Source organism: Anas platyrhynchos, chromosome 21 (assembly GCF_047663525.1).
Source record: "Anas platyrhynchos isolate ZD024472 breed Pekin duck chromosome 21, IASCAAS_PekinDuck_T2T, whole genome shotgun sequence".
Taxonomy (NCBI): Eukaryota; Metazoa; Chordata; class Aves; order Anseriformes; family Anatidae; genus Anas; species Anas platyrhynchos.
In genome coordinates, this window is record NC_092607.1 from 5,004,086 (window position 1) to 5,031,775 (window position 27,690).

Below are 27,690 nucleotides of genomic sequence, written 5' to 3' on the forward strand. Positions count from 1 at the left end.
ACCTGGTGATATTCAAGAGTTCTTGTGTTTTAGATGGGGCAGGTTGCTGTCGTTCTGGGGATGGACTTGTCAAATGACTCACAAAATGTGTGGGGGCTGTCAACAGCTCATCTGGGCTGAAAACTGTTATCCTCTGCTGATGCACATGAGTACCCATAGTGGTATTTGACATTAAAGCATGTCTGAGAACCACCACTTGTAAATGTTCTTGACCTAGCCAAGAGTCCTTTCCAGCTGGTAAGAGGTATTTTTGTGACTTTAATTGAATGTTGTTTTATTACCATTTCCCATTTTTCTGATCTAGAAAGACCTCCAGGGAGTTGTAAGCAGGGGAAAAGATGTTAATGTTGCACTGCCTTAGTACAGAGGTTAGCTCATTTCCAGATTTTTGCATCAGGTAGGCTTGAAGTATTTCACTTCAGTGTGAACTTGAGGAAGAAGACTGACTGTAATCAGCCAGTGCAGCACCTAACCATCAGGAGGAAAAAAGAGGATGAGCGGGAGAGTAATGTTTCTACCAGTTTCTCCAACCATCAAACAAGCTGCTGACAAGACAAAAAAAAAAAAAAAGCCCTTGTGGCTATTCTGAAGCAGCACTGTTGTATGTGTTGGCTTAAAATACATGACACTTGTGTGAGCATGGAGAAACAACTTTTGAATGAAACTACTAATCTGTAAAACTACTTGAGGGAATAAAAAAATAAAAAAAAGGAGCTCTGACAATGGCTTCCTGTGAAAGAGTATAGCTGTGTGAAGGATGCTTGATGTGGAGCAGGAATAATCAATTTTTCAAATCAAGGACCAGGGAACAAATGGCCACATAACAGTTCTGCAGAAAAGAAGTGGCAGGCAGCAGAGCCCACAGATGCTGTGGGTTTGGATCCAGCTTGTGAACCATTGCAGCAATCAATTGTTCACAAGCTGTTTCTGATCCCCTACAGCATCATGATACAATGGAAAGGCAGACATTACACCAGAGAGAAGCTATATCATGTATAACAAGTTTGGAATAGACTTTCCCCTCCAAACTATGCTTAGGTCCTTACTGTTGTGATATGTTCTGTTGGATGCTGAAAGCTGCAAAGTAGGGTGCAGAAGGGATTAGTAAGAACTCTTAAAAGGAAAAAAAATAAATACAGAAAACTGGGATCTAAAGAGCATCATTTCTGTTTTGAGGAACTGGAAGCATTTACATGAATGAATCCTGGAACACTGGTTATTATTAGGTTACTATGAAAATGGAAGAGGAAAGAACAAGCAAGAATGTGAAAATATCACCTATAACTGGTATTTTCTGATATGCCAAATATTCAGACTTTCAGAGAAGAAACGCTATTTCTTAGCTGATCCAAAACAAAAGCCTTGGCCCAGCAACTAAGTCCTTTAAACAAAACCATGTATTAAACAGCATCCTCTCCAAGGTCAGGCAGCCAGTTTAGCCATTAGTGACCAGGAGAGACCAGCCAACACTGTGTGGCTGCTTCTGAAACCCAGTAGTTGTAAAAAAAAAAAAAAAAAAATTACAATCATAGAATCATTTGGGTTGGAAAATGTCTTCAAAATCATCAAGTACAACCATCAGCGTGACCAACGAAGTCCACCCACTAAATGATGTCCCTTAGTGCCGTATCCACATGCCTCTTAAATACCTTTAGGGATGGGGACTCAACCACTGTCATCCTGGGCATCCCATCACAATGCTTTACCATCTTCTCTGTGAAGAAATTCTTCTTAATACCCATCTAAACCTTCCCAGGCCCAACTTGAGGCCATTTCCTCACATCCTGTCCCTTGTCACTTGAGAAAAGAGACTGGTACCTCCTCACTGCAGCCTCCTGCCAGATGGTTGTAGAGACCAAGGAGCTCTCCCCTCAGCCCCCTCTTTTCCAGACTAAACAGCCCTGGTTCCCTCAGCTGCAACTCATACTTGGTGTTTTCTAGTTGCTTCACCAGCTTTGTTTCTCTTACCAATTAGATGTAGCTCCTGCAGCAGTGAATGGTCACTATGCTATATGCAAGCTTCAAAAGCAAGGGGAGTACAAGTCCAATGAAAGTATGGAAATACATTTGGGGCTGAAAGCTTACGTTTGTGGTTTTTTAAATAAGAGCCAGACAGGCTACAAACTGTAACCTGACTGCATTTAAAACAGCTTTAGTTTGATAGCCTAACCCCAGGAGTGTGTCTGTGTCTAGCCTTAGGATGTGTGGACTTGGAAACAGCATGAGATCTGTTGGAAGCTCTTTTAAGGCAGGCAGGAGTAAGCTGGGAAAGAACATAAATAGATAACAAAAAGTACCTGTCAACAAGAGGAAGAGCTTTTGCTAATGTAATTCCCTGACCCCTTTCCCTGGGAAGGACAGAAAAGGAGGGGCAAATTAATGTAACCGTATGGGGAGCATTAGAACAATAACAGCAATGAACCTGCAACGGGAGCAAACGTGAGCTCACATATGGAAATGGCCCCTAGGGGTTGTGGAGGATATGGGACAAGTCTCCAGGACATGTCCTGCTGGATCACTTGATAGAGATCAGGATAAAAAAAGAGAAAGTGAGCCTCGGGCCTCCATTGTACTGGTCGTGAAATGAGGATGTCTGTCACCTGTCTTCCCAGGGCCTGTGGGTGCAGTGAATTTACAAGGTGATAGGGTAATATGGAGCCACAGGATGGTGCTGGGTACTGGTGTGCCTATCAGCGTAGTCAGGGGCACCTGCCCACCAAACTTCCCTCCAGCAGGGCTGCAACAACTGTGAAGCACACATCTCTCAGTGAACATAGAAAAATCTTAAAAAAAAAAACAAAACCATACATATATATATATATATATATGTATATATAAGTACATACTGACTTCGCAGGATGAGCTAGAACACTCAGGCTGTAGGCATAGGCTATGTGCTACCAGGAGAACAAGGCCTTTTGTATTTAGCCTTTCCATGAGAGTATGAATTGATGCAGGATTTAGTGGCCCAACATCCTGATCGTCTCTCAGAGAAAGCCAAAGTATCCTTGGCCGCAGTGGAAGGCCTGGAGCCAGACCTCAGGGGCGTATTGGAGTAAGGAGTAGGCGTACAGTGCACATACCTGTAGGGATTCAGTTTGATATGCCCTGAAAGCAGATGGCAAACCTCACCAGCTAATATGTTTTTGTTTACTTCTGGTTTATTACACAGCAATAACACTTGTGTTAACATTGCTAATATAAATTTGTATTAAATGGTATTTTGGCAGCACTTGTAATGTAAATAAATGTTAGAAGCCTTAACTGCCGTAATGTTTGGGGCAAAGTGGCTCAGTATAGTGAGCTTAACAAATGCATTACTTGCCCCACCACTAAGCAGAGAAGTGTTAGTACAAGTTTGTCTTTAGAAGCAAAGGACAGCAGCAGTGCATTACTCCAGTTGCCCAGGGATTTCACAGGAACCATCTGTGTCATCCTTGCATTGACTGGATGCTGAAAAACACAGTGAAAGCAGATCAAACCCATGTTTCATGTGCAAATAGTTTAGTGTTTCGTGGTCACACTCAAAGAAAAAATTAAAATGCCAACAAAACAAATGCTAGTTATAATTATGGAAATGGGATTCACAGTGAGCTGGGAAGATGCCTACCTTGTACAGACCAAAATAAAATTCCTGGTAATAGTTTTGGACAGGAAGGCAGTTTTCAAAATGGGCCATCTAGAGGCATGCTTGTAAACTTCAGACCAGTAATGGTGTATGAGTACTGCTTGAACCAGGTTGGTGTAATCTGCATAATTATTAGCCGCCCCCCCGGTCAGTTCCATGCCCCACCAAAAGGGAGTTCTTTGCAGAAACATCCCCACTGGCATTTCAGCAGTGACTGCAATGCTGCTGCCCAGTGCAGAGGCAGCACCAGCTGTGTTGATGTGGACAGTGCATCTGCAAACATAGTGAATACAGGTACAAAGCTGATGTCTCAGCAAGAAGGCTGGGGATGAAGTTAGTTACGGGTATGTTATCATGCAAGGACAGCAGCAGAAAGAAAGAAAATCTTGCAGACTTGCTTTGCTTTGTTATACAACCCAACCCCTTTGCAGAAGGATAAAATTCAAGGCCCTTGAATTTCAAGGGTCCATGACCCTTATAGTTTGAACGGGAAGAAGTGTGTGTGTGTATCTATGTGTAAGCTGTTGCATCGTGCCCGGTTTGTTCATTTCCCCTCCCTCTATTTCTGTTTTAACAATAACAATGTAGTCCCTTGCTGGCAAATAGTGAAGTCCTGACCATTTCCAGGCAGGGATCCAAGCTGTCATTCAATCCTGAATTGTTGTTCGGTTCAATTCAAAAGGCCCACCAGGTGACTAACTCTAGTTTAGTTTGCCTGCAAAATCAGGCAGAATTACACTGGTGAAGAGGTATGGGGGCGTATGAAATTAACCCCTTCACATTTAGGAATACACGAGCCCCTCAAAAAAGCAAGGAGTCCCATCAATCTCAGAATTCACCTAAGGAAAAAAATAAGGTCATAATCTAAAACAGGGCACTTAAACTACATTAGACCCTATATAAACATTAACTCAAATAGCTTTAAATCAGTTTAGCTTAAAGAATTCTCACAAACTAAACTATAAAGGTATGTACATCATTTTCTTATTTCCTCCCTCTTCTCAATTTCAAATGCATAAAACTAGAGGCACATGTGCTAGACTTAAAATGCCTTTTTTTTATTCCACACCTCAAGCATGAAATTCCTAGATACAATCTCAACAAAAGCCAGCAAAATTTGTACCCAGCTAGTATCTTGTTTCTGTCCTAGGGGAAATTGGTGGAGACTGTACAAGCTATACCAGGTAGAACTGCAACCAACAGAGTCACAGTACTTTAGCTATAAACCTACAGAGCCTGTGAGGAACACATGGCTCTTCTCCCACTGTCCACCCATGATGCCCTCACGACATCTTGACACTGGACAACATATTGAGTACAGCCTTTGCATGAAGTCTGCTCCTACGCTATACCCATGTTAAAGAAGGGCAAGGAAGGTGAGTTGAGTACTTCAAGTACAGAGATCTAGGGGAAAGGAATTTCCTTTAAGAGACTTGAATTGGCCCTTTCCTGAGCCTCTACAGGATGAAGCACATGGAAAGCAGCACCAGTGCTGTTGAACTGAAGTACCAAGGCACTTCTATAAAATGCTAACGAGCCAAGAGTGCACTGGTCCAGTTTTAGATGTTGATTTTTTCAGATTTGTAATGGGACCACAAACCAGGCGGGAAGTAATGCAAATTGGAAACAGAAATGTCATTTTCATGTCTTGCACACATGAAGCAGCCGAGGCAGAGAAGAGACCAGATGGCAGGCTTTAAAAATTAGGTGTGGAGATAGGAAACCTGCAGGAGATTAATGGAGAAGATAAACCTTTGCAGCTGGATTTCTTTCCCTGCTTTTGTTTTGGAGGTTCTAGAAATTTCCTTCTTTCCTGGCCAAGAATTCATTAGATTTCCTACTATGCCAGGCTTCACATTTATTGCAGAAAAATGTGTCTGCTCTTTCCTTGTTCTTCCTTTCTCTCTTTTTTCTTTCCCCAGTCCTCCATTTCTTTCCTTGATTCTGCTTCCTCCTCACTACTTTTCTCTTCTCTGTATTTTACTTCTGTACAGATTTATTTTTCAAAAACCTGTACTGATATAATACAGCAATATAACTCCGCAAATGTAAAGCGTCAATACAGCTTGTCATAGACCCTTCACTTTCCCAATGGTTTTTGTGTTTGGGGGAGAACAGCCTGAAAGACTGGGGTCACTTGTACTAGATGACTAACCAAGAAAAGCAATTTTTCAGGTATGATTGTTGGAACTTTTGCTGTAGACCCCTTCTGTACTACAGATAAAGATGTTTTTCAGTGCGCTGTACCCCAGTAAATGAGAATGAACTGTGTCACAGTCACTGCTGGTTGGTTAATGTTGGTATTCTGATCCCCTCCAGTGTTCATCCCCCATATATTGCATGAATAAAAATGTAAACTTCCTTGGATTAGTCTTATTCAAGCTCTACCAATTGCACTAAAAAAAATCAAATAGGAGTCATATCACATTATAAAATATTTCATAAACATGGAAGTAAGGTTATCACATCCTTTGTAATTAGCATGTAAGGTACAAAAAATATGCTGATTTAGTTCCTTTCTTAAGCTATCAAAAATACTTATTTTTCATTCTTTTCAAGCACCAGATTTAAAGAATCACAGAATCACAGAATTTCTAGGTTGGAAGAGACCTCAAGATCATCGAGTCCAACCTCTAACCTAACACTAACAGTCCCCACTAAACCATATCCCTAAGCTCTACATCTAAACGTCTTTTGAAGACTTCCAGGGATGGTGACTCCACCACCTCCCTGGGCAGCCTGTTCCAGTGCCTCACAACCCTTTCAGTAAAGAAATTCTTCCTAACATCTAACCTAAAACTCCCCTGGCGTAACTTTAGCCCATTCCCCCTCGTCCTGTCACCAGGCACATGGGAGAACAGGCCAACCCCCACCTCTCTACAGCCTCCTTTAATGTACTTATACATAGCAATAAGGTCACCCCTGAGCCTCCTCTTCTCTAGGCTGAACAAGCCCAGCTCCTTCAGCCGCTCCTCATAGGACTTGCTCTCCAGGCCCCTCACCAGCTTCGTCGCCCTTCTTTGGACCCGCTCAAGCACCTCGATGTCCTTCTTGTAGCGAGGGGCCCAAAACTGAACACAGTACTCGAGGTGCGGCCTCACCAGAGCCGAGTACAGGGAGGTTGCAGTATGGACAAATGTTGACTTTTAAGAATGAGTTAGCAGTTAACAGTGAACGGCTTCTGTGTAATGTTTGGGATGTGTCTTGGGTGGTGCACAGTTTTGGCATCAGTGTGGCTCTGGATAATTGTAGTGCCATAGACCTGTGTCTCACTTTTTTATGTAGTTGAGATCAATTTTTGCTCCATGCTTCTGTTCTTAATTCACTGACCACTGCACCAGGAATAGAAAGTTAATTGTTTTAACTACAACATCTCTGATAATCTCAGATGATATAATAATTCTTTTGTGACTGTGATATGAACCTCCCAGGAGATGCCACAGGCAGTGAGGTGATTCAGTTTCCTTGTCCAAAGAAACTGAAAAATATATAAAGGTCAGCAGGGCATGATTCGTAACTACGTAAAATATGCTGCCCTGCACTGGGCTAGTGACTCACTCATCACCAGTGTGGAGAAATTTCACACTGATGCACGGAGAAGGCTTAGTTCATGGAGCGGAAGGGCACAGAACTCCTGAATTTCTGTCCTCTTTCTGGTAAATATGAATATTCTTGTTAGTCATGTAGGTCTCCAGTCCTTTTCTGGATCCTCTTAAGCTCTTGACTACAATTTTGTTTCATGACAGGATTTCAATTTTATTTCATCAAGGTACTAAAACACTTTTTTTTTTTTTTTTTTTTCTTTTTTGGCCATTTCAAATCTGTTGCCTTTCATTTTCTTATATCTATGTAACAATAACAAGGGAAGATACATCTACTCCAATTTTCATAATAACAAACATGATTTTATAGGTATTTTTGCCATCTTTCCACCTGTTCTTTTACATAGTTTCTTAGCAGAATTCAATAATTATTGTAGTTGTGCCATAACAATTTATGTAACAAACATGTGAAAGACATTTCAGTGCTAAGTACTTGTGGAAACTGTGCTATTTTAATCTTTTTTTTTTTTTTTTTTTTTTTTTAGAGGATTTGCTCAGCTAAACATTTACATTTCTTCGAACAAAGAAAGTATTTTTAGTCATAAATATATATATATATTTGCAGATGTCTTTATTTCCATGAAACCTTAATAAATAAAGCTTTGTTTAGGATTCCATCAAAGGAAATAGCTTGATTCAAATTTCAGAGAATAGAATCCAGTTAAAGAAGGAATGGAAATTGGAGCCATTTAGTTTTGGCTCAACTTGAAAATCAAGTTTCCTGTTTGGGACCATTCTGTCAATAAATCAGAATTCTTTCATTGTTATAGAAACCTCATGCAGACTTATTTGTACCCTTTAAAAAGTGTGTCCATTAGAAGAAAAGATGTCAATATCTGAAGAAACATTTGCTTTTGAAATCTTTCATTACAAACAAACGTAAAGTTTCTTCAGATTCAAAATGATGATTTGAGAATACCTATGATCATAAAAGATTTTTTTCTAGAAACTCAATAAAATTTTCTGTGATTTTTACAGAGAAGACATCCAAACATTACAACTCCTAGTGGCATAAGAAAGTGTGGGATGAATAGACACTTCCCATTGTAATATTTGTGATCAATTTTACTATTTACATATATAAATATTGAAAGGGAAAGTAGCACTGTTCATTCACATTTGTTTCTTTCCTGCTTGATTGACAATCAGAACCTTGTTGAGTTCCTTTGTGTAAAAACCTAAAGGTGGTGAAGTCATTTTCAGCCTGAAGTGTCAGGCAGAGTTTTTTCTTAACCCTTAGCTTTAACGAGCCATTGACAGAAATTTGAAAAACAGCATAGGGCACTTAGTGAGCAAAGCTTCACTAGAAGTAACAAGATAATCCCAAGAATAAAGTGAGTGCTTGCAGATGTGATATATGACATCAAATAACTTCAAGACAAAAGGGGCTATCTGCTTTATCAACCCCTGTTTTCTCTGAAATGCTGACAGTCCTGTTTCTGACTTCCTCTCACTATATTTAGTTTCCTTAAGTGTGCTATTTTCTATCTCCAAGATCTTTCGTCTGAAGGCTTCCTTTTGAAGGTTGAAAGACCCATTCTTTGGCAAAGAAAACCAACATTGTTTTTCCAGGACAGATGTGTCATCTTCTTCCACATTTCACCCAACAGGTGGAGGATGTCATCTCCATTCCTCTCCTTTAAGACCATGCTGGGGCTACCACAACAACCTGGGATGTGCTTGATCCTATTTAATATTGCAGATTATCATAAATTCCATTTATAACATTTTGAATGATGAAAAAGCTAGTGGAGGAACAAAGTCAAAGAACAACCAAGAGGGAGAAAAAAAGAAACTGAGGAACATAAGTCAAAAAAACAAAACAAACAAAAAAAAACCACAAAACAGAAATGTGAAAATGGACTGAAGAAAACATCACCTGATAGATTCCTGCCTATTTAAAAGTTTTCTTACCAGCAGAATCTAGGAAGTCCTCATAAAACACCATAAGATGAGAGCCAGTTTTGCAGCATCTTCATTTACAAATGCACAGTTACAAAAATGCACAATTTTCAGCATCTCCAGATATTCCTGTTTGCTGCAGTGCACATTTTAATACAGCTTTTGTCTTTTTTTTTTTTTTTTTTGTACTATAAACCAATGTGCTACAAAGTACCATTTGCTGCTCACAAATACATTAGAATCTGTCTTTTACTTTTCTCTTCCTTTCATGTAATGTTCTACTTAAGACAAAAGACTGTGGTAGGTCAACTTGGCCAATTTCAGGAAAGAAACAGATATGCTGAGAATACAACCTTGATCATGTTGACCCAGGGAAATGGAAGGTTTGCTGGGGAATTACAGTTGTTGAAGTTTATGAATTAAAGCATCTGGAACAATTCAATAGTTTTCCCCCAGGGATACAGCCTCAGTGGAACAATGTGTACAAAACTGGCATGAGTTCAATAGGAAATCTTACAGAAATTGTAGAGGATGGGAAGAAATAAAGCAGGCTTAAGCCAAAACCTGCATCTGGAAGGACACCTTGTTGATTAAGGAAGTGTTATCTTCTGCTGAATTGGGTCATCTACCAAGAGATCCACTTCCAAAGCCTGCTGTTTATCCCCCATGTATTTTATGCATGTTTTGTTGCATGTTTTGCCTGCTGGTCTTGGAGACGTGCCTCAGATTTCCACAGAAGTGGATACTGGTGGCTAAGGACATTGCAAATGTCAGCAATCCCCAGTTTGTATTGCAGTGTTTCCATGTCAAGTTTGACATGTGATGTCCTTTGTACTCAAAGCTCATGCAGAGTCATGTCCTAATATAAAAGGACAGACAGACTTTTAGTAGAACTATTATGTACAAGTTAGGAGTCTTTTTGGTATGTCCATGGTAAATGGTATTGCAATTTTTAATGTAATGTTTGGGCTTTCCTCCTGGACAAGCAAAGTATTTGTCTGAAAAGTAGCAGTTACTTATTAAAATACATTTATGACTCAACAAAGCAGAAATTGGAGAAGAGATAGGAAAAGCATACTTTTGTTTCCCTAAGTACTCTGTTGCTCTCTCTAAGTGTGCTGCTCCTAAAGTCCTTGTTCAGGCTCTGAAGCTCTGGCCACTTGGCTGTACCTATCCATTGCTCTGGGCACCTCAGGTGTGTGACTCAGGTTCTGGATTTTCCAGCAAGCTGTGAAGGATTGCATACTGGTACTAGGAATCTAGTCCTAGCTCATTTGGATGGTTTTCCAGAGTCAACAGCAAAGTTAGGAATCCCAGTTCAATGCCTTAGATTTAGTCTTTGAGAAACTCAGCTGTTCTTTAATGAATATCTTTGGTAGGGTTAGCATATTACTAAGAAGCACCAGCCATGTGGCACGGCAGCTATAGGTGTATGAATGTAGCTGTCAGAGCAGAAGTCACAGCTTATTGCTGCTGAGTTTTTTTGTACTGCTTTCAGTTCAATCTTGCCATCTCAGCCCAAAGATGCTGGTCCAGTCCCATTAACAACTACGTGAGGCCTCTGTGTCCCTGTGCTGGATGTGGAAAATGCCGTCACTCTGCCAGTGTCTGAAATAGTCAATGATGAGAAGATTGCGAGAGTGTGAGTAAATCTGGTGTAGTCTCAGACACAGTTTGATCCAACAGAATTGCTTCCATGTTCCGATCTAAAACCCACTGGAGGCAGTGGGAGGTTTTCCATCTGGACTTCAGGTTCATTTATACCAGTTTGAGCTGCTGGTTTAGTATACGTCAGTAGTCTTTTAGGTTAGTTCCTAAGTTTAAACCAATCTCATGATCAAAAATAAGGGCAGAGATAAATTAGAAGAGAATTTTGCTCCAGTAGATTATACCTTCTTAGTAGAGTCTGCTGGACAGTTCTGCAGGTACTGTCCCACCAGGCAAAGGACAGAATTTCAGGTGCCTCAGTCTGCCAGAAAGAGTTCCTGTGTTTTACGTGTGGATAGCAGTTCACTTCCATCGTGCTGTTGTGCCAGAGCCGATGCAAAAGTAAAGCTGATCTAGCTCCTAAAACTGCTATGATTGTCTTACACATAGGAATTAAGGGGCAAGGCGTCCCTTCAGCAGAGAGACAGATCGGCCAGAGGCATGGTGCAATCTGTGATTACAAGGGACCAGTGTCTTGGTGCCTCAGGGACCAACAAAACCATTCCCAGCTACCCTGGAGGGACAAACAGGCAAGAAGGAAGAAAAGCACAAAAACAAAGTGGTGACTGACAGAGTACAGCTCTGAAGAGGCGTTGTTACAGTCATAGGATTTCCTCATGACAAGACATACAGGCAAGGAAGAATATGTTCTTTGGGTCAAAGACATGAGCCTTGCCCATATAACCACTAGTGAGTGGACATTGTTTCACCATAACTGTATATATACGTACCTGTTGTGAGTATATGAATACAACTAATGTTCAAATAATGAAATAAGCACTGAGCTAAGACCTGGCATGAGAAAGATGGAAAGAAAATAAAATTAGAAACAGCCAACAAAACTCAGAAAATCAAAGCCCATAACATCAAAGTACTGAACAGTTTCCTGTTCCAAAAATATTCCTGTTTGCCCTGTTTAGTTGCACCAGACCAAACACAAGATTGTTTTCTTTGCTGGGGAATAAAAATTCAAATATTCTTAAGTTAGGACAAAGTAAGTAATTCTCAAGGATAGGTGATAGTTATTTTCCTAATAGTGATCCTGAATAAGAATAAAGACTTCATTGGGCTAAAATAGAGTTATAAAGGTGAATAAATTCTAAAGTTGAGTTTAATTTTATTATCTTGAATGCTTGTGACAGCAGAGATCTTATGATAAATAAGACTCTTTTTCTCACTGGTGAGACCTTTTGCTTGCGAGATGTCTCCATGTGAGCCTGAGAAACAGTTGATAAAAAAGCAAAGCCAAAAGCAAAGAAGGTTTGTGCTGTCTTCATCTTTTTTGGCACTCTACTTTGGAGATAAATCTGCACAGACTCCCCAAGAGTAGAGTATGTCATTAATTCTCCTTTGGGGAGCACGAACCCAGCATCTCAGCCATTGCAGCAGAATGTCAAGGAGGGCTTCTGGGTGTGCTGCAGTGTGGCCCTGCGTGATGGCCTCACTCCTGGAGGAGACAGCTAATGAGAAAGATTGTGACCAATCTGTGAGGATGTGACTTTGTTTCTAGTTCAAATACCAAATGACTAAATCAGAGCATCTCTTGAAATCTCAGAGAGCTGTGTTTTGTTTCCACATCTTTTCTGGCCTGCAGACTAGGGGCCTCCTGGGAAGAGAGATTGAGCAATCAGGACCTCTTGAGCTTTGGTTTTGGTTAGCTTTGAGGGGAAGGCTAAAGCTGACATCCTGTGAATGTCTCTGTTGAGCGGGTGTTGAAAGCTATTGTATTCTGCCGTCGGGTGCATTTCTGGGAAGGGTATTGCTGTTGTTTGTTTTGCTGTCTTAACTGCTTCTTGGTAAAAAACATAACAGAAAATCAGTGTCAAGCATGGAAATATAAAATGAGAAGAAAGATTAAATTGTTACATATGGCAAGATGCAGTCTCCAACTAAATGACAAAGGGACTAGGCTGCCGAAACTTGACTGTTATTCCTGCACAAGTTCCATGGAAGATGGAACTCTGCAATGCTCTGCTTGCCTGCAACTACAATGGTGGGGGTGCGGGGTGACGTGGAGGATGGCGTGTTATTTCAGTGCTTGACAGCTTGGGGCTTTTTGCAAGAATCTGGTGAAGGAGGATGTGGAAACACAGCAGGGCTTCTGAAAATGTTTAGTTGCTACCATGCTACCACAGCGCCATAGGAATACTATATGAGTTTCATCTCAAAACAAACCTGAAGGAGAAGGTACTTCTGAATCTTTGGCAAGTTTTAACTAGCTTTTTATTGTTTATTATTATTATTAGTAGTAGTAGCAGTATTTATAAAGTTGTGGGTTAGTTTTGAATTGAATTCTTAAAACAGAAATTGTGTTGGCTAGTAAGTACAGGATAAGCCAGCACTAGAAAATGCAGTGAAAAGGGGTCATGCTCTTATGGTGAGTGCTGAGCTGAGAAAATAAACCAGGCTCCATCATGCCTGTGAGGATCCAGGCTCTGATGTTCTTCATCTCTGTCTGCAAACTCGTGGTTAGCAACTGGTTCTTAGACTTCAAATACCTTGATGAATGGCAGACCCCATGTCAGAGAGCACTGTAAACCAAAAGAAAAACATTGCTTAATGATTGCCCTGAGATAAAGGAGTCATAAAAAGGAAAGTGGCAGCACCCCCTGTTACTGGGAAAGCCAGTACAGATTTCCATAAGGGCGGAGGATGACTCTTGTATTGGGAAAAGCCTGTGGGACAGCAGCCACCTGAATGGCAGAGGCAGAAGTGGTGGCACTGATGCAGTGAAAACTCAATAACCAAAGTTATTAAGCAGGTATTCCTTATTATCGTGCCGGGTGTGTGTGGGACTGCTCCGCCTAACACACACCAAGGGTTACTGGCATAGGGCTTATATGAGTGAGATATATACATACCCATTTCCCCCTAAGTTTATTGCATATTAATTAGGATGAAAGAATCATTAACATAGGCTTCTGCCCCTATTCACATGAGTCCTTGGGTGGTCATCCGGCATACTCTGGTGGTCTTTTGATGAAGGCCAGAAGTCTTCCTCGCCGCTAAACGTCTGACCTTTCCTTTCTTTGACAGACTTCAGCAGTCAAGCCAGTTCATGCTGGTTCCATTATCTATGCATACAGTCTTTTACTCGCTTATCTTTGGGGTCATCCTGTCCTTGTGGTTAACATACAATTGTGTTAGCTACACCTACAGAACCAACACCTTTTACCTTGTTCCCTGTCTCAACATCAGCAGAACTTGAGTGGGTTCCTAAGTAAAGAGAGATCTGTTTCTATTTTTCTCTGTTTGTGTTTTGTCTTGTTTTGTTTTTGGTCTCAGGACTTGTTTTCCCTGCAAAGTTAGTTTAATCAGTTAATTTTGCCAAGCAGGCTATCCCAAAGTGTTCATCATTATCACAGCAACTGTCAAGTGCATACTCTGTACCCATGGCAAATGCTGCTTCTCTTCATCCCTCATTAAAGCGTGTCTAGTTAAAGTGCATCACTCTGCCTTTACCATTGGCCAAACACTTAAATAGAGAGAGTTATTGCAATTCAGTGGATGATAAGCTACTAAGCAGTAGCTTATCAGATGTGCAAACTAGATACCCTACATAAAATTACTGGAGTGTCTGGTTTCCCAATTAAGTGGCATATCTTGATACACTGTTATCCACAAAAGCACTCTATAAAACTTCTCTATATTGCAACACATAAGTGATGAACAGGACAAAAAAGAGAACACATTGAAGGATGAATAGGCAATGCTCCATTAGTGGCCAAGCACTGCATGGATGATTGTTGGTCTTCATGGTTTGTTGGTGTGTCTGTTCTTACAGACCATAAGATGACATTGTTATTGCAAGTACTCTGATTGAATTGACCATTTACAGTAAATCAGACAAAAGTGAGTGTGCGATAACATCCAAATCATCCAAATGTGAGCATACTATGATCACTGATATTACTGGCCAAAATATTGCTTTGGAAATAGCTCAAGTCTCTGTCTTTCCAATAATGTTAACAGTTTTGCAATATTGGAAGAATACTGACCAAGAGCAAACTATCTCCAATTTTTCTTAACAGCCATGTCTTTCTATTTTTTTTTTCTTTTTTTTTTTTTTTTTTTTCTGTAAGGAGTCTGAGTAACATATAAACGTCATTAAAATGACCTAATTTTAAATGTAGTACATACTTTTAGTATATGCATTTTTCTAATGTGTGTTCTAAAGATAGGATAAGCAAGAAGTTATCTTGTGTGGCCAAAGATGATAATAAAATGAAGTGAAAATGTTCCTTTGAGGGGGGGAAAAAAATGGGTATTGATTTCATTACCTGATGATGATTACCACTTGCTGGTAGTTCTCAGATTTCCTGTAAGTCTACACTGAGGAGCTACAATTTTTCAGATTAGGTTTAAAAACTAAAATTGGTGGCAAGTGTGCAATTTCTTAAGAAAACATGTTATCAGTTTACATTTTAGAAAGCATTTGTCTCCTGCCTGCAAACGGAAGTTCTCCAGTGAACTCTGTGATCAGAATTCAATTTCTACTTTCATTTCAGGTTCAGGTTTCTTGCAACAAGATGGCCTACATTAAGAGATTTTTTTTTTTAAATATTATTAATGTTTTGTAATGTTAGAAGACTTTTTTCTAGACTCTCCAAGAAGAATCTTTCTGTTGTTGCCTGTTCAGAAAGAATATGACTCAATCTGTGTTTTCTTAACTTCACTGTGTGTTGCAAAACCACAGCAATCATCTGAGCCCTTCTTCTGTTAATACCACTTCAGGAAGAGTGGGTAGATTGCAGAACAGCTCTTGGACTGAGCAGGAACTGAGTTGGCTGCACACAGAGCCCCAGGAACTGCTAAAGGCTGTATTAGCAAAGCGACTGTCTCAGCTTCTGCAAAATATTCATTTGAATTCTGGCCAATACCCTAGGATGCATCCATCACTTCAAGTTGAAAACAACTGCCACAACCAAGGATTTATGTCTGTGGTGCAGATCTGAAAGAGACATATGGTTGAAAATGCAGGCAGCATACCCGAAGAGAAAATGGTCAGAATGACTCTGCAACTTATTCCTACATCTCCCAGGGCAGGAATTGTCTTCCTACATGTTTGCAGAGACCATGCTGTGAAAAAGCCATGATCAAGAAGGAATCAATCTAAGGGACTACCCTTTGGGTTGCCAGACATAGATTCAGATTTCATTGTGGTTTGGTTTATTCATTGCTGTGGCAGTAATAGAAATCATAAATTTGCTCATGAAACAGAAGACTGTCTATTTCTTCTAGAAAAAGGGAGCTATAATGACAGACAGTGAATTGTATTTTCTCCCCTAACAACATTGTTACGTAACTTTGCGACTGCAGACTGCCTCCTGCAAGAGGCAATAGCCTCAAGTTAATTTGTTGGTAAACTCTTTCAATAAGTCAGGGATTCCCAGCTCCTCCTGTACAGAACAGACACCAGGAGCTGCTGTCCCTCACAGGTACTGCTTTTCAGATGCATCTGAGCCCTGTGCTGGCTCTGCCACAACATCTAGTGTGTTGTGCTCAGTGTCACAGAGTTACAGCACAAATCTGTGTTAACCTCATCTGCCTGAACTGTGCCAGCGATTGCTACTAAGCTTGGAAAATTGCTGAAGCTGTCTCCTGAAGAGAGACATGACCCACTCTGGTGGAACTTCATGAGAGCGTCTGCAAGTAGTTGGGAAGCGATGAACATCAGAATCCCTTAGCTCCCCGCCCTGTGGTTTGGGAGTCATGTGTGATCAGGGCAGAACAATAGCTACAAAACAAATGTCAGTGGTGATAAAGCATGGGAGGTATGTTCTGAAAGGCAAGGGGACTGAGGGAAAACTGTCCAAGACATTTCAGTGCACTGGGTTCCCAGCTTTTAGTAAGCTCTTCAAGTGAAAATGAACATTTTCAGAAAGGTACCCAGAAAGGAATTTTCTTCCTTGATTCTCTCCCAGTGATGCTTTACAGAGGTGTCCCACAGGGACACACCTACTGAACTCCTGAAAGCCAGGCTGTCCTCCAAAGGGTGTCCCTGCAGAAAGGGTTTCATCACGGACAGCCTCTCTGCTAAGCCAAAATCTCTCCCTCACCAGGAGATGATTCAAACTGGCCTCCTGGGCCAATTCATTTCAGAGCACTTCAGATAAGTACCTTCTTCCTGCAAAGCTTCAGTTCAGTCCAGAGTCGGTCTGGGCTGCTGCACCGTAACTTGGGCACATGGTGGGAAGGGGACATGCTCTCGAGGGTTTTTATAGAGTAAGGAGGCAGCAGAGCTCCCTACCTTATTGTAGCGCAAGCCTCACAGCACTCAGTGTGGATTTTGGTAGTTAAAAAGCTTGATTGTTTTGAAGACGTAGATGGGAGTGGATGGAGATCAGTCTTCCTGATGCTTAAAATCTCATGCTAACATGCCATTGAGTGTTAACATTTGTTGTGTAGGGTAGGAAATGCAGCAAAATGAGAATGCTAGTGTGGCATGCAACAAAGCAGCTGGGTGTGAGTCAAAACTTCATAAATCTCCAGGCATCTTTCAGCTGCTTTGTGTGCCCTCAGATGGGTGTACTTCAAGATCAGGGTGACCAGAGAACACATTTTTATTTTTTTTCTGTCATGAATTCCTGGTTTCTTTCTCACTTGGCTCGTCATAAAGAAATGTATTCAATAAAAAAAAGCATATATTTACTTGTTATGAATTTCCTGGCATTCCTTACTATGAAATAAACATTTGTGTGAAACCTCAAACTGCTCTTTGGGTCTCCAGGCTTTTTCAGACATCTGCACTGTGAGGAGCATGGTGCTACTGACAGGTGCAGAGAAAGGAGGGCCTGGTTTCCCTTTCCACATTACCTGTTCCTTTTCTGGATCTGCAGCGCTCTGCTCAAACTCAGTCAGAGCTGGGAATTACTTTGTATTTAGTTTTGCATTTGTAGTTCAAAGACAAAAAACATTAGATGAGTTGTCAGAAATATTGGATTGCCTAAAGTCTTCACCTTTCCCTTTACAGAGAACCCCATGGCTGCTAGCAATGCTATTTCCTATTCTGGCCTAGTTCCCAGAAGGATGTTGTAAATTTTATTTATTTATTTATTTGGAGTGGTCTCATTTGTGACTGGTAATCTGTTTTCTGTTTGGTGTTTTGCTGTAATGCTGAATATTTTCTTAGCAACCATATTAGGCACCAGTACATCATCTGCAGTCTGCAGAGAAGCACCAACCAGAGCCACTCCGACTTGTCACATCCCTTGTTGCACAGGGAGGTCAGTTTCTGCAGGTAAATAGGGCTAGTTCTGGACTTACCTGCATGCCTAGTGTGGATCAGGGAAAGGGAGCACTGACGCTTGCTGTATATGGGTTCAGGTATCCTTCAAACATCCAGGGCTGGGAAACAGTTTGGGCCCTTTCCTTCTGTAAAATTGCCACTCACGGAGGTGACTGCACAGAACCTACAGCTGAGAGAAAAAAGAAAGATGATGGAGGGAGGGAGACACATGGCTGCCCATGGCATTCCTTGTTCCAGCAAGCTGCAGAATGGTGTCTACGTACAGTGCTGCCACTGCAACATCATTACATTGTAGGAGTGGCTCACCATGCAGTGGGTTGGAGATCCTTTACCTCCCTGGCCGAGCTAAATGCAAATGTCCTTATGTAGCCTGAATACTCCTCAAAAGAAAGTTCAGCTACTCATTCACGAATGTATTTGGTGCTGAAACTTGATTTTGTCAAATGTGCGCTTAACAAAGTGAACGCAGCTCTGGTTGTCCTTATACATGTAGAACCTGTTCTGGGAAGCCTTTGCTTTCATGCAGGCTCATGTATAAATCCCCCAGATTTTTAGCTCTTTCAGACTCTTGCCTCTCTGGTGATAATTGGCAATTAAATTGCTGTTAATTTCCCAAAGATTAGCACATTCTAAACCCACTAAATTTTAGCAACTTGGCTATGTCTGGATCAAATCAAGCATTTCTCTCGTGCCAGGTTGTAACTGTAGCTGTGTCTTGCATGCTCAGGGTGTAAATAATCTTCTCATGCTTCTTCTAAGAAACAAGCAGCATTCTGGGACTGACCCATTTTTAAAATTTTTCGATCATCTTGAAGACACTTTGGCCTGAAATTAAGGTTTTTATGGCAATTTCATGCAGCTAACTATCTAAAACTATTATTGTTTGTAAAGAAAGCCAGGTTTGATCTTCACCTGAGATACATTTATCCTGTTGCACTGCACAGCTGAATCATCTGGCTGTTTGACAAAGCCATTTCTCATGTTTTCATCACATTTCCCCTCTCAGATCCATCTGAATTCTAGAATAACTCAAAAGATGATTGCTTTCATTTTGTTAACTACTGCCCATTTGTCAGAGCTCCTTCTCTAGGAAGACTGACCACTTTGGTGCATTTGTTACAGTGGCTGTATAGCACCAGCAGGTCCTATAATGATAAGCACAGCCTACACACATGCTAAGGAACCGACTCTTCTAAAGCAGACCTAACTTCTACAGACCAAGGAGGTAACAAGGAAAAAGCACAGAAGCAAGGGCCTGAATTACCAGTGATATGTAAGTGTCTGAAATTAATAGGCATTGAGCACTTAATATGTTCTCATAGCCTCGGGCAAAGTGAAAAGTCAGCTCCTTCAAACTTCGATTAAGCCCAAGTTTCCAGCAGTGAACATTCCTGCACCACCTGTATTTCTGCTGCAGGCACAGACACAACCATGGCAATCCTCAGCACTTGCTGAGCCAGAGTGAGTGAGAGATGGCCGGAGGTAAAAGCTATCTCCTTGCAGCCATTCCTGGAGGGTTTTGGTGGTTTATGCAACGCAGAACGGTTTCACAGGAATCCATGGAGCACCCCACTGCCTCCTGGCAGCTCTATTACTAGGTCGGGTGCTGAAGGAATGGGTGATGGTGATCAGAGTTTGACTCTGGTCTAGAGGAAAAAATGAAATATAGAACATTGGCTTTCCTGCAGCCTGAGCAACACTGTTCAGAGCTGCTGCCACCTGCAGCCTCCTGCTGGCTGGTCTGCGAGGCTCCTGTCCTGCCTGTGCACTCTGCTGGGACACTACATGTCCGAATTAGGTTAGAGTCCCAGGGGGTTCAGCCCAAGGAATTTGCTTTGCAGAAAGAGCAGAGGCCAAATTGGTATAAAAGCGGGGAAGGGGTGTGCTGCTGCTGCTTCTGCAGAGGCATCTGAAGACTTTCAACAGCCTCAGTGCCAGCTGCACCTCAGAGCCTGCTGTCTGCTTTTGGCTCTAGTCTTCTAGGGGGCCAAGAGCAACGCTGGGAATGATTTAGGCTGAGGAACTGTGGCCGCTGTGTACCAGCCTCAAAAACAACTGATACAATACTTCCTTGTTTCATTGGCAGTAACAGCCTTGTAAAGACAGCACCATTTGCTCCCACGACTAGCTATGTTCATTGTGGGAAGCAGAAGGTCTGGTTTAGATATCATGGTGCTGAGTGCAGTCACTCAGGAAATGAGGGAAGCTTTTTTGATGGTCCATGACAGTGACTGCCAAACCATGGAAGTTTGGAAAAAAAGTATGATTAATGATGCTGTTCCCAGGCTACACAAGTCAACTCTCCCATAATGTACTGAATTGCTCTTATCTTCTCTGTGGATTTGCTATCATCATTAAATTAAGGCGTTGTCTCTTAAATAGATGCTTGCCAGCCCTTCTCTGGACCTTCCAGATACAGTGGTCTTTACTGATTAACCAGCCTTTCTCATCTTGTGATCGAAGAGTATTTCCAGCTTGCTTCTGTTATATTAGCATTTAAAAATAAGATCAAAGTCTCAAGTACTCTGTTGGACTTTTTGATTCTCAAATAATTCACAGACTCAAAACAGAAATTTACTACCAGAGTGAGGGAAGTTAACTCCAACACAAGGCTACCAGGTGAACTCTCAGGATGTCTGATGAGAGTGCAACTTCATACCTTCCCTGTAAGCAATGCCATGATATGTCCAGAATAGCATTGTTGTTATTGTTGTTATTATTGTTATTATAATCATTATTATAATTAATCCTGTGCCCAGGAGGGAAATTCTGAAAAATGCCAGGCCTCCATTTTCCAGCCATGACTATACAGAAATCCCAGTTAGGAATGTGGATGAGCTGCACAGCATAACATAACCCAGCTGGCCACTCCAATGTTTCAAAACCTTTCCTAGCTAGCACAATAATGTGCAAATTAAAATAATACTGAATAGGTTTCCCCCTCCCAATCCCTCTGATTTTTCTACCACATCCTACCACACATTTCTGTGTGCACAGCTTATGCTGACATTCCTTGCAGTGTCTGAGTGAGGTGTTTGTTCCAGCAAAATATCTGTTGTGGCTGCAGGTGCAATGTCAGGGCTGCCTGTTTAACAGAGTGTCTTTGGTCTGTGTGAGATAGTGGATTGCTTGAAACGGCTTGTTAAAACCCACTCAGCTTTTGCCTTTTCCTCTGAGAATTATTTTGACTGCAGTCAATCATTTATAAATTTACAAAATAGAACAATAAGTTGCTGCTTTGGAGAAATAGATGCTTTAACAAAGAGTTCTGCACCTGTGTAGCAATTTGGAACTGGATCTAACCACTTTCTTCTTTTTTCCTAGGCAATTGTCTGAACTGCAGAACCAATAATTTATTTAATTCTGTTGATGCTTAAAAAAAACAACCAAACAAACAAACAAAAAAAAAAAAAAAAAAAAAAAAAAACAACTAACAAACTGTTGATTTATCTCATCAAGTATCACTAATAGGTATGTGTCAACTTCCAGTTTAGGGGTTATTATGAGAAAATAATCTAAGCCATATGCTCTCATGCATCCATTTTCTTCCTATATTTGCCTGATGAAAACCTGTGACAGAAGGTGGCATTTCCAACAAATCCGAAAAAGGTTGGTTTTGGTCTTATATCCTTAATAGATGTACCTTTGACATTTTTATCCACATGCAACTTGTTGAAACATAGACATGGAACAGAGCATTTTCTGTCAATTAAAATAGGACTTTTTGTTTATACGGATGCAATTAAAATCTTGTGTACACATTGTGCTACTCATCATCCATCCTATAACTTGACAATTCTTCCTGAGTGAGATGACACTTAAGAACAGCAATGAAACTTCAAATGCTTTTGATCCAATTAAATTGTGATCTAATTGTGATTTAATTGTGAATTAAATTTTGATCCAATCCAATTCAAGTGTGGGAAATACTTCACTGAAAATACTGGCACCTCTGCAAATGTGACTGGCTTGCAGGCCGTTTCTGTTACAAGGAAAAGAGGCTGCTGGAACAGGTTGTACTGATGCAATTTTCCTGATGTGCAAAAAAAGGTACGAAGTCCTCTGCTCCTGTGAATATGGGAGGAATTGAACATGAACCATGTTCTTAGCTTAGAGGACCAAGCCTTGTTTAGCTTGCTCTTTCTCAGCCATACCTAGAACTTGTCAATGCTGTCCATTCAGTTTACTTGCTGCTTTTTTAAAACCCAGATGTGTTAACCCTCTTTCTCTTCCTATTTTGTAACAGTACCCAGCAAAACCTGTCTGCATGTTACTTTGTTCCGGAATGGATTTATCTGTGGTTTTTGTTATGCAAAACAACAGGAGGGATAGTAGCAGCATCTGCATTAGGATTCATGGTCACCTGGGAACTCCCAGACAAGCTCTGGACTACAGCTGCCATGCCAGGTATGTGGAAATCTGACTCTAGTTGTGTTATGTGGGCCTGGGATCCCAAGCTGCCCATTTCTCACATACTGAATTAAACGTTTGTTTCAAAGGACATACTGTGCAGCTGCTCAGGCAGAAAGCCTAGAAAATTAACTCATGATATAGGAGAGTTAGGCTGTCTGTATCCACTGTCTGCAGTGGAATTTGGTATCCAATTTCTCAGCAACGGTTGAAAATGTCTGCAAACAGCGTATTTAAAACAGCATGGGGTCGGAGACAGCAGAACTATTCCCAAGCAGTGTGTTTAGGGTGTTGTCTTTTTTCGGGGTGCACTGCTAGAGGCTATTCAGGTAGCTGCTTTGGTCCTGCTTTCACCCGGCAGGCAGCTCAGCACCACGCAGCCATTTGCTCACAGCCCCCATCCCACTGGGACGGGGCGGAGAATCGGAGAAAAAAGGTAAAATTCATGGGTGAGATAAAGCCAGTTTAACAGGACAAAAAAGGAGAATAACAATAATAATGGTGATAAAAGAATAGCAAAGCAAGCGATGCACAGTGCCGTTGCTGGCCACCTGCCCACTGCTGCCCAGCCCCGATCTGAGCAGTGCGCCCCAGGGTTTTATCCCCACGGGATGTCCCCCCAGCCATTGGGGCCAGCCGTCCTGGCTGTGCCCCCCCAGCCACTTGTGCACCCCCAAGGCTCTAGCCTTTAGCCCTGTGCTAAAGCTAAAACACCCGTGTGTTACCAACTCAACCCAAATCCCCCCCAAACCCCCTCCTAGCCCCTGCGCGGCCCCCTCCCCGCCGCGTCCCAGGCCGTGAGCGCGGCCCCCCCCCCGCGCAGCCCGGGCACCGGCGCCCCCTGGCGGCCACGGGCGGGCAGCGCTTCGGCACCGGGCCGGAGGGATTTTAGGGTGTTTGGCGGGGGGCTGCTGGCGGTGTGGGAATAAAAACGTTGGTTTTGCACAGAGTTACACTGTTTAGAGGGAAGGAATGTGGTATTGAGGTATGCTTGCTATAAGAAAGCTTAACAGACGGTCTTGTAAAATGCAGACAACCAGAAGCCCTAGAGCAATTAGGTGGAAATTGGGGTGTAAGAAACATTACCGCCTCAGAGAGTAAAAAAGGTAAAAGAAATTTGATTTATAACAGGCCGGCAAACAAAAGCCGTGTATTGTCTGTGAAGCACCAGGTGGATTGTGAACCTGGATTACCCAGTCAAAAAAAAAAAAAAAAAAGTAAAAAAAAGTATATAAATGGTGTTATGGAACTAGTAGGCGCGCTCCTGCTGCTGGGACACCTGCCATTGCAATCGTGAATAAAATTGCTGCTTCACTGAGATCCTCGCCTGAGCCTATGTTATTGGCTATGGCGTGTTTCTCACAGTGGGGAAGAGGCTGGCTGGGTGGGCGTGTTCAAAGGGTCGCGGGCAACTGGTCGAGGGCCAAGTGGAGACCAGTGGCAAGGGGTTCTCCATGGGGGTCGGTTTTGGGACCGGTGCTGCTTAACACCTTTGTCATTGACAAGGACAGTGGGATGGAGTGTGCCCTCAGCACGTGTGCCGATGACACCAGGCTGTGTGGTGCAGCCGACATGCTGGAGGGAAGGGATGCCATCCAGAGGGAGCTGGGCAGGCCTGAGGTGGGCCTGTGCAAACCTCATGAGGTTCAACAAGAGGCAAGGTCTTACACCTGGGCTGGGGCAATCCCAAGCACAAATACAAGGCTGGGCAGAGAATGGATTGAGAGTAGCCCTCAGGATTGGGACCTGGGGGTGTTGGTTGATGGGAAGCTCAACGTGAGCCAGCAAATGTGGGCACTTGCAGCGCAGGAAGCCAACCTGTGCTGCAGGCAGGCTGAGGGAGGTGATTCTCCCTTTCCTCTCCGCTCTCCTGAGACCCCTCCTGGAGTAATTGTGTTCAGCTCTGAGGTCCCCACAGGAGGATAGGGTTCTATTGGAGCAAGGCCAGAGGAGGGCCAAGAGGATGATCTGATGGCTGGAGCACCTCTCCTACAAAGACAGGCCAAGGGAGTTGGGGTTGTTCAGCCTGGAGAAGAGAAGGCTCCAGGGAGACCTCACAGCAGCCTGTCAGCACTTAAAAGGGGAAAGCTGGGGAGGGTCTCTTTGTCAGGGGTGTAGTGATAGGACAAGGAGTAATGGCTTTTAACTAGAAGAGGGCAGGCTCAGATTAGATGTAAGGAAGAAATTCTGTACTCTGAGGGTGGTGAGACCCTGGCCCAGGCTGCCCCAAGAAGCTGTGGGTGCCCCATCCCTGGGGGTGCCCCAGGCCAGGCTGGGGGGCCTGGGGGCAGCCTGGGCTTGCAGGACAGGTCCCTGCCCATGGCAGGGGAGGTAGAACAGGATGGTCTTTAAGGTTGCTTCCAACCCAAACCATTCTGTGACTCTGACAGCGACTCAGTGGAGAGGCCAGCAGTCCTCGCTGGGGGGCACTCCCAGGGCACAGCTGGGCTCTCACCTGCCTCAGCGTAAAGCATCAATCTGTCAGCTCCATGAGGCTCAACAGCCCTGGATTTCCATGAACATAACATAACAGAGCAATTCGTTCCAAAGAAGCTTCACAGTGGGGGCATTTCTGTGGCAGGCTGAGCTATGACGATAGAGCCAGAGACCTCGCTGTTACCCCCTTGTTGTGCTTTTGCCTTGCTCTTCCATACTCGCCACGTGTTTCACAGCTCTTCATAGCTGCAGAATCCCAAAGAATGCAAGGATGAAAGGTGCAAAGGACAGTGAGAGATGAATGTGCACATGAACAAATCTTGAAATCCAATAGCACTGGTAAGTAAGAGGCTTTTCCTCTTTGCTTGCCTGTGCTCGGGGCAGGTGGCTCCCAGGAGTACCCTTTCCTCCTGCAGATGCTCGGCTGAGCACATGTTGTCCCTGGGAGTGGGGACAGGCTGATGGATGAATGGGGTTTCCCAGCTCTGCAGGAGACACATTTTTGTGAGACGAGTGATGTAGCTTGCACTCCAGCACATGTGCTCCAGTTACTTGAGGCTGATCAGTCCTGTCTATCTCATGATAAATCTTGATGCATCCTGTTATTAAATCTATGTGTGGAGATCATTATTTTGTTTGATCTCTCAGTTAATGATACAAACAACCAAGCAGACTATCCGCAGCAAGAAAGATGAGTATTTGCTGTTCATTGTCAGAGGGTATTTCCCAGCCCTTGGGGTATGAGGCTGGGGGAAGGAAACAGTCATATTTTCTGGCCCATGAGTGATTTGGACTGGATATTGGAAATGATTCAGAGAACAGCCCAATCCAGAAAGCAAATGGTACAAGTGGGGGTGATAGTCACCTTAATCTCTGTTACTCTTCCCTGCAGAGACAGCTGACAGCTACCACAAGGACCACCACAATGGAGAAGTGAGAAACAACCCGTCTGGATCTTGAATAGCATGTAATTGAAATCCCAAGTTCCAGGGTTAAGCTCTGCTTTAGGAGCAGTACCTTTCCCATGGGAAAACACTTTCACCAAGGCCTTAAGGGCTTCAGCCCTCAGGATCAGGTCCCTTCCAGAGTATAGGCGGGGGAAAACTGAGAAGACATCTACTAGAGGATGATGGCCAGAAATACCTGCAAGGTGTACCTTAACATGCAATTGCTCTAGGCAGAAAAGGGAGTAAATAAATCCACTGGTCATGTGAGAATGGCTCTCAGGAAAAGGACCTAACTTTTTTTTTTTTTTTTTTTTTTTTTTATAATTTCTGGTTGTTGGAACTGCCCTGTGTACAGCAAGGTTTTGAAACGGAAAAGCAAGGCAAGGATGGACTGGCAGGAAACTGTCCCTGTAGCTTGACCGTCTCCTGGATTCCAGACAGCAGACGTATATTCTTGCAAACAGAATTGCATTAATGGTAATTGATTGTGCAAGTAGTGTTACCCCTCTTTAAGACCCCCAGCCTTTGGCTTATTGTTCCGCTGAGTCTGTCAGTTACCATGACATTAAACTTTGGACAATAACTTTCACCCTCTGTTGTATGCTGCCTCTGTCTCTGCCTGAAATTGTCCAAAAGTGACTATTTGATCTAAACCCACTGCTTAAAATTTTGCCAAGAGGTTCAAAGCTCTGACTTTGCTTGCATTCTCATACAATTGTAGTCCAACATAACATTCCCTTCACTGTTTAGTTGTTTGAGACTGATTCTGCTCTTTGCTCCAGTTGGCAACAATGTAGAGTCATTTTTGGAGTAAAAGATAAGAGTTTATTATGGCTAATTATGGCACGTTCCACTGCCTCATAAACAACCGAAATATGCTCTGGAAGTTAATTTCCACCAAAACACTGGTCAACAATTTACTTTAAAATAACACAAGTATAAAACCTATTTTATCATTACTTAAGAACTGAGTACAAGAAAAGGACAAGAAACAGAGAAGAGATTGTGAAGTAAATAATGACCGTGAATCTAGCACACCAGCAGCCTAAGCACTGCTATGTTTTTCTAAGTATTGTGACAAAGAGGGTAGGTTTGAAAGTTGGGTTTGAAGATTGGATTTCAGATGCTGGGTGGATAAAAGTCAAGGTGTGTAATGATAGTACAAGGGGTAATGGCTTTGAACTAAGAGAAGGTAGGTTCAGATTATATGTAAGGAGGAAAATTCCTTACTCTGGAGGTGGCGAGACCCTGGCCCAGGCTGCATAGAGAAGCTGGGGCTGCCCCATCCCTCCAGTGCCCAAGGCCAGGCTGGATGGGGCTGGGGGCAGCCTGGGATGGTGGGAGGGGTCCCTGCCCCCTCTAATCTCTGGTCCTCTTTGTGGGGCTTTGCTAGAAAGCCTTATTTTTCCATGACTAGTTTCTTTCAACCTACGTCATCCATTCTCTGGGCTTCTCCTAAGGGCATAGACCTGTTTGCTCCAGGCTTCCTTCTCCCTGTTTCACAGCACTGTTGTGTAACAGAGTATCTGAAATCCAAGCAAACCCTTGTGGCTCTCTCTTTTGGGTGGAAATAGGGCTACCATCCTATCTTAGAGACATCTTATGTGAAGGGCAGTGGTTAAATGTGTGTCGGAGTGTTTTAGCCCAGTGGTTAACAAGATTCACTCCATGGCCATCTTTAGAATCAGCATTTTAAAGTGAATTTATTTACTGAGATCAGAATTAAGTGCTATTATCAGACTCAGTAAAAACTGACTTACTCAAAACTCCTCAAGAAAATAAGAAAAAAAAAAATATTTTTATCTGTGT

At 42.5% G+C, this 27,690-nt stretch overlaps 1 long non-coding RNA gene across 3 annotated transcripts; it reads left to right on the plus strand.

Moving 5' to 3' along the window:
- The first annotated feature begins 17,864 nt into the window (after nt 1–17,864).
- LOC139999230 (uncharacterized) lies at nt 17,865–27,056 on the plus strand. 3 transcript variants are annotated; one of them, XR_011804536.1, is made up of 4 exons: nt 17,865–21,559; nt 22,335–22,495; nt 25,171–25,273; nt 25,827–27,056. It is a non-coding gene; the product is annotated as an uncharacterized lncRNA (long non-coding RNA). The 3 variants fall into 3 exon arrangements; XR_011804534.1 differs by lacking the exon at nt 25,171–25,273 and having other exon boundaries at nt 17,872–21,559; XR_011804535.1 differs by lacking the exon at nt 25,171–25,273 and having other exon boundaries at nt 21,558–21,697.
- Nucleotides 27,057–27,690: the final 634 nt, after the last annotated feature.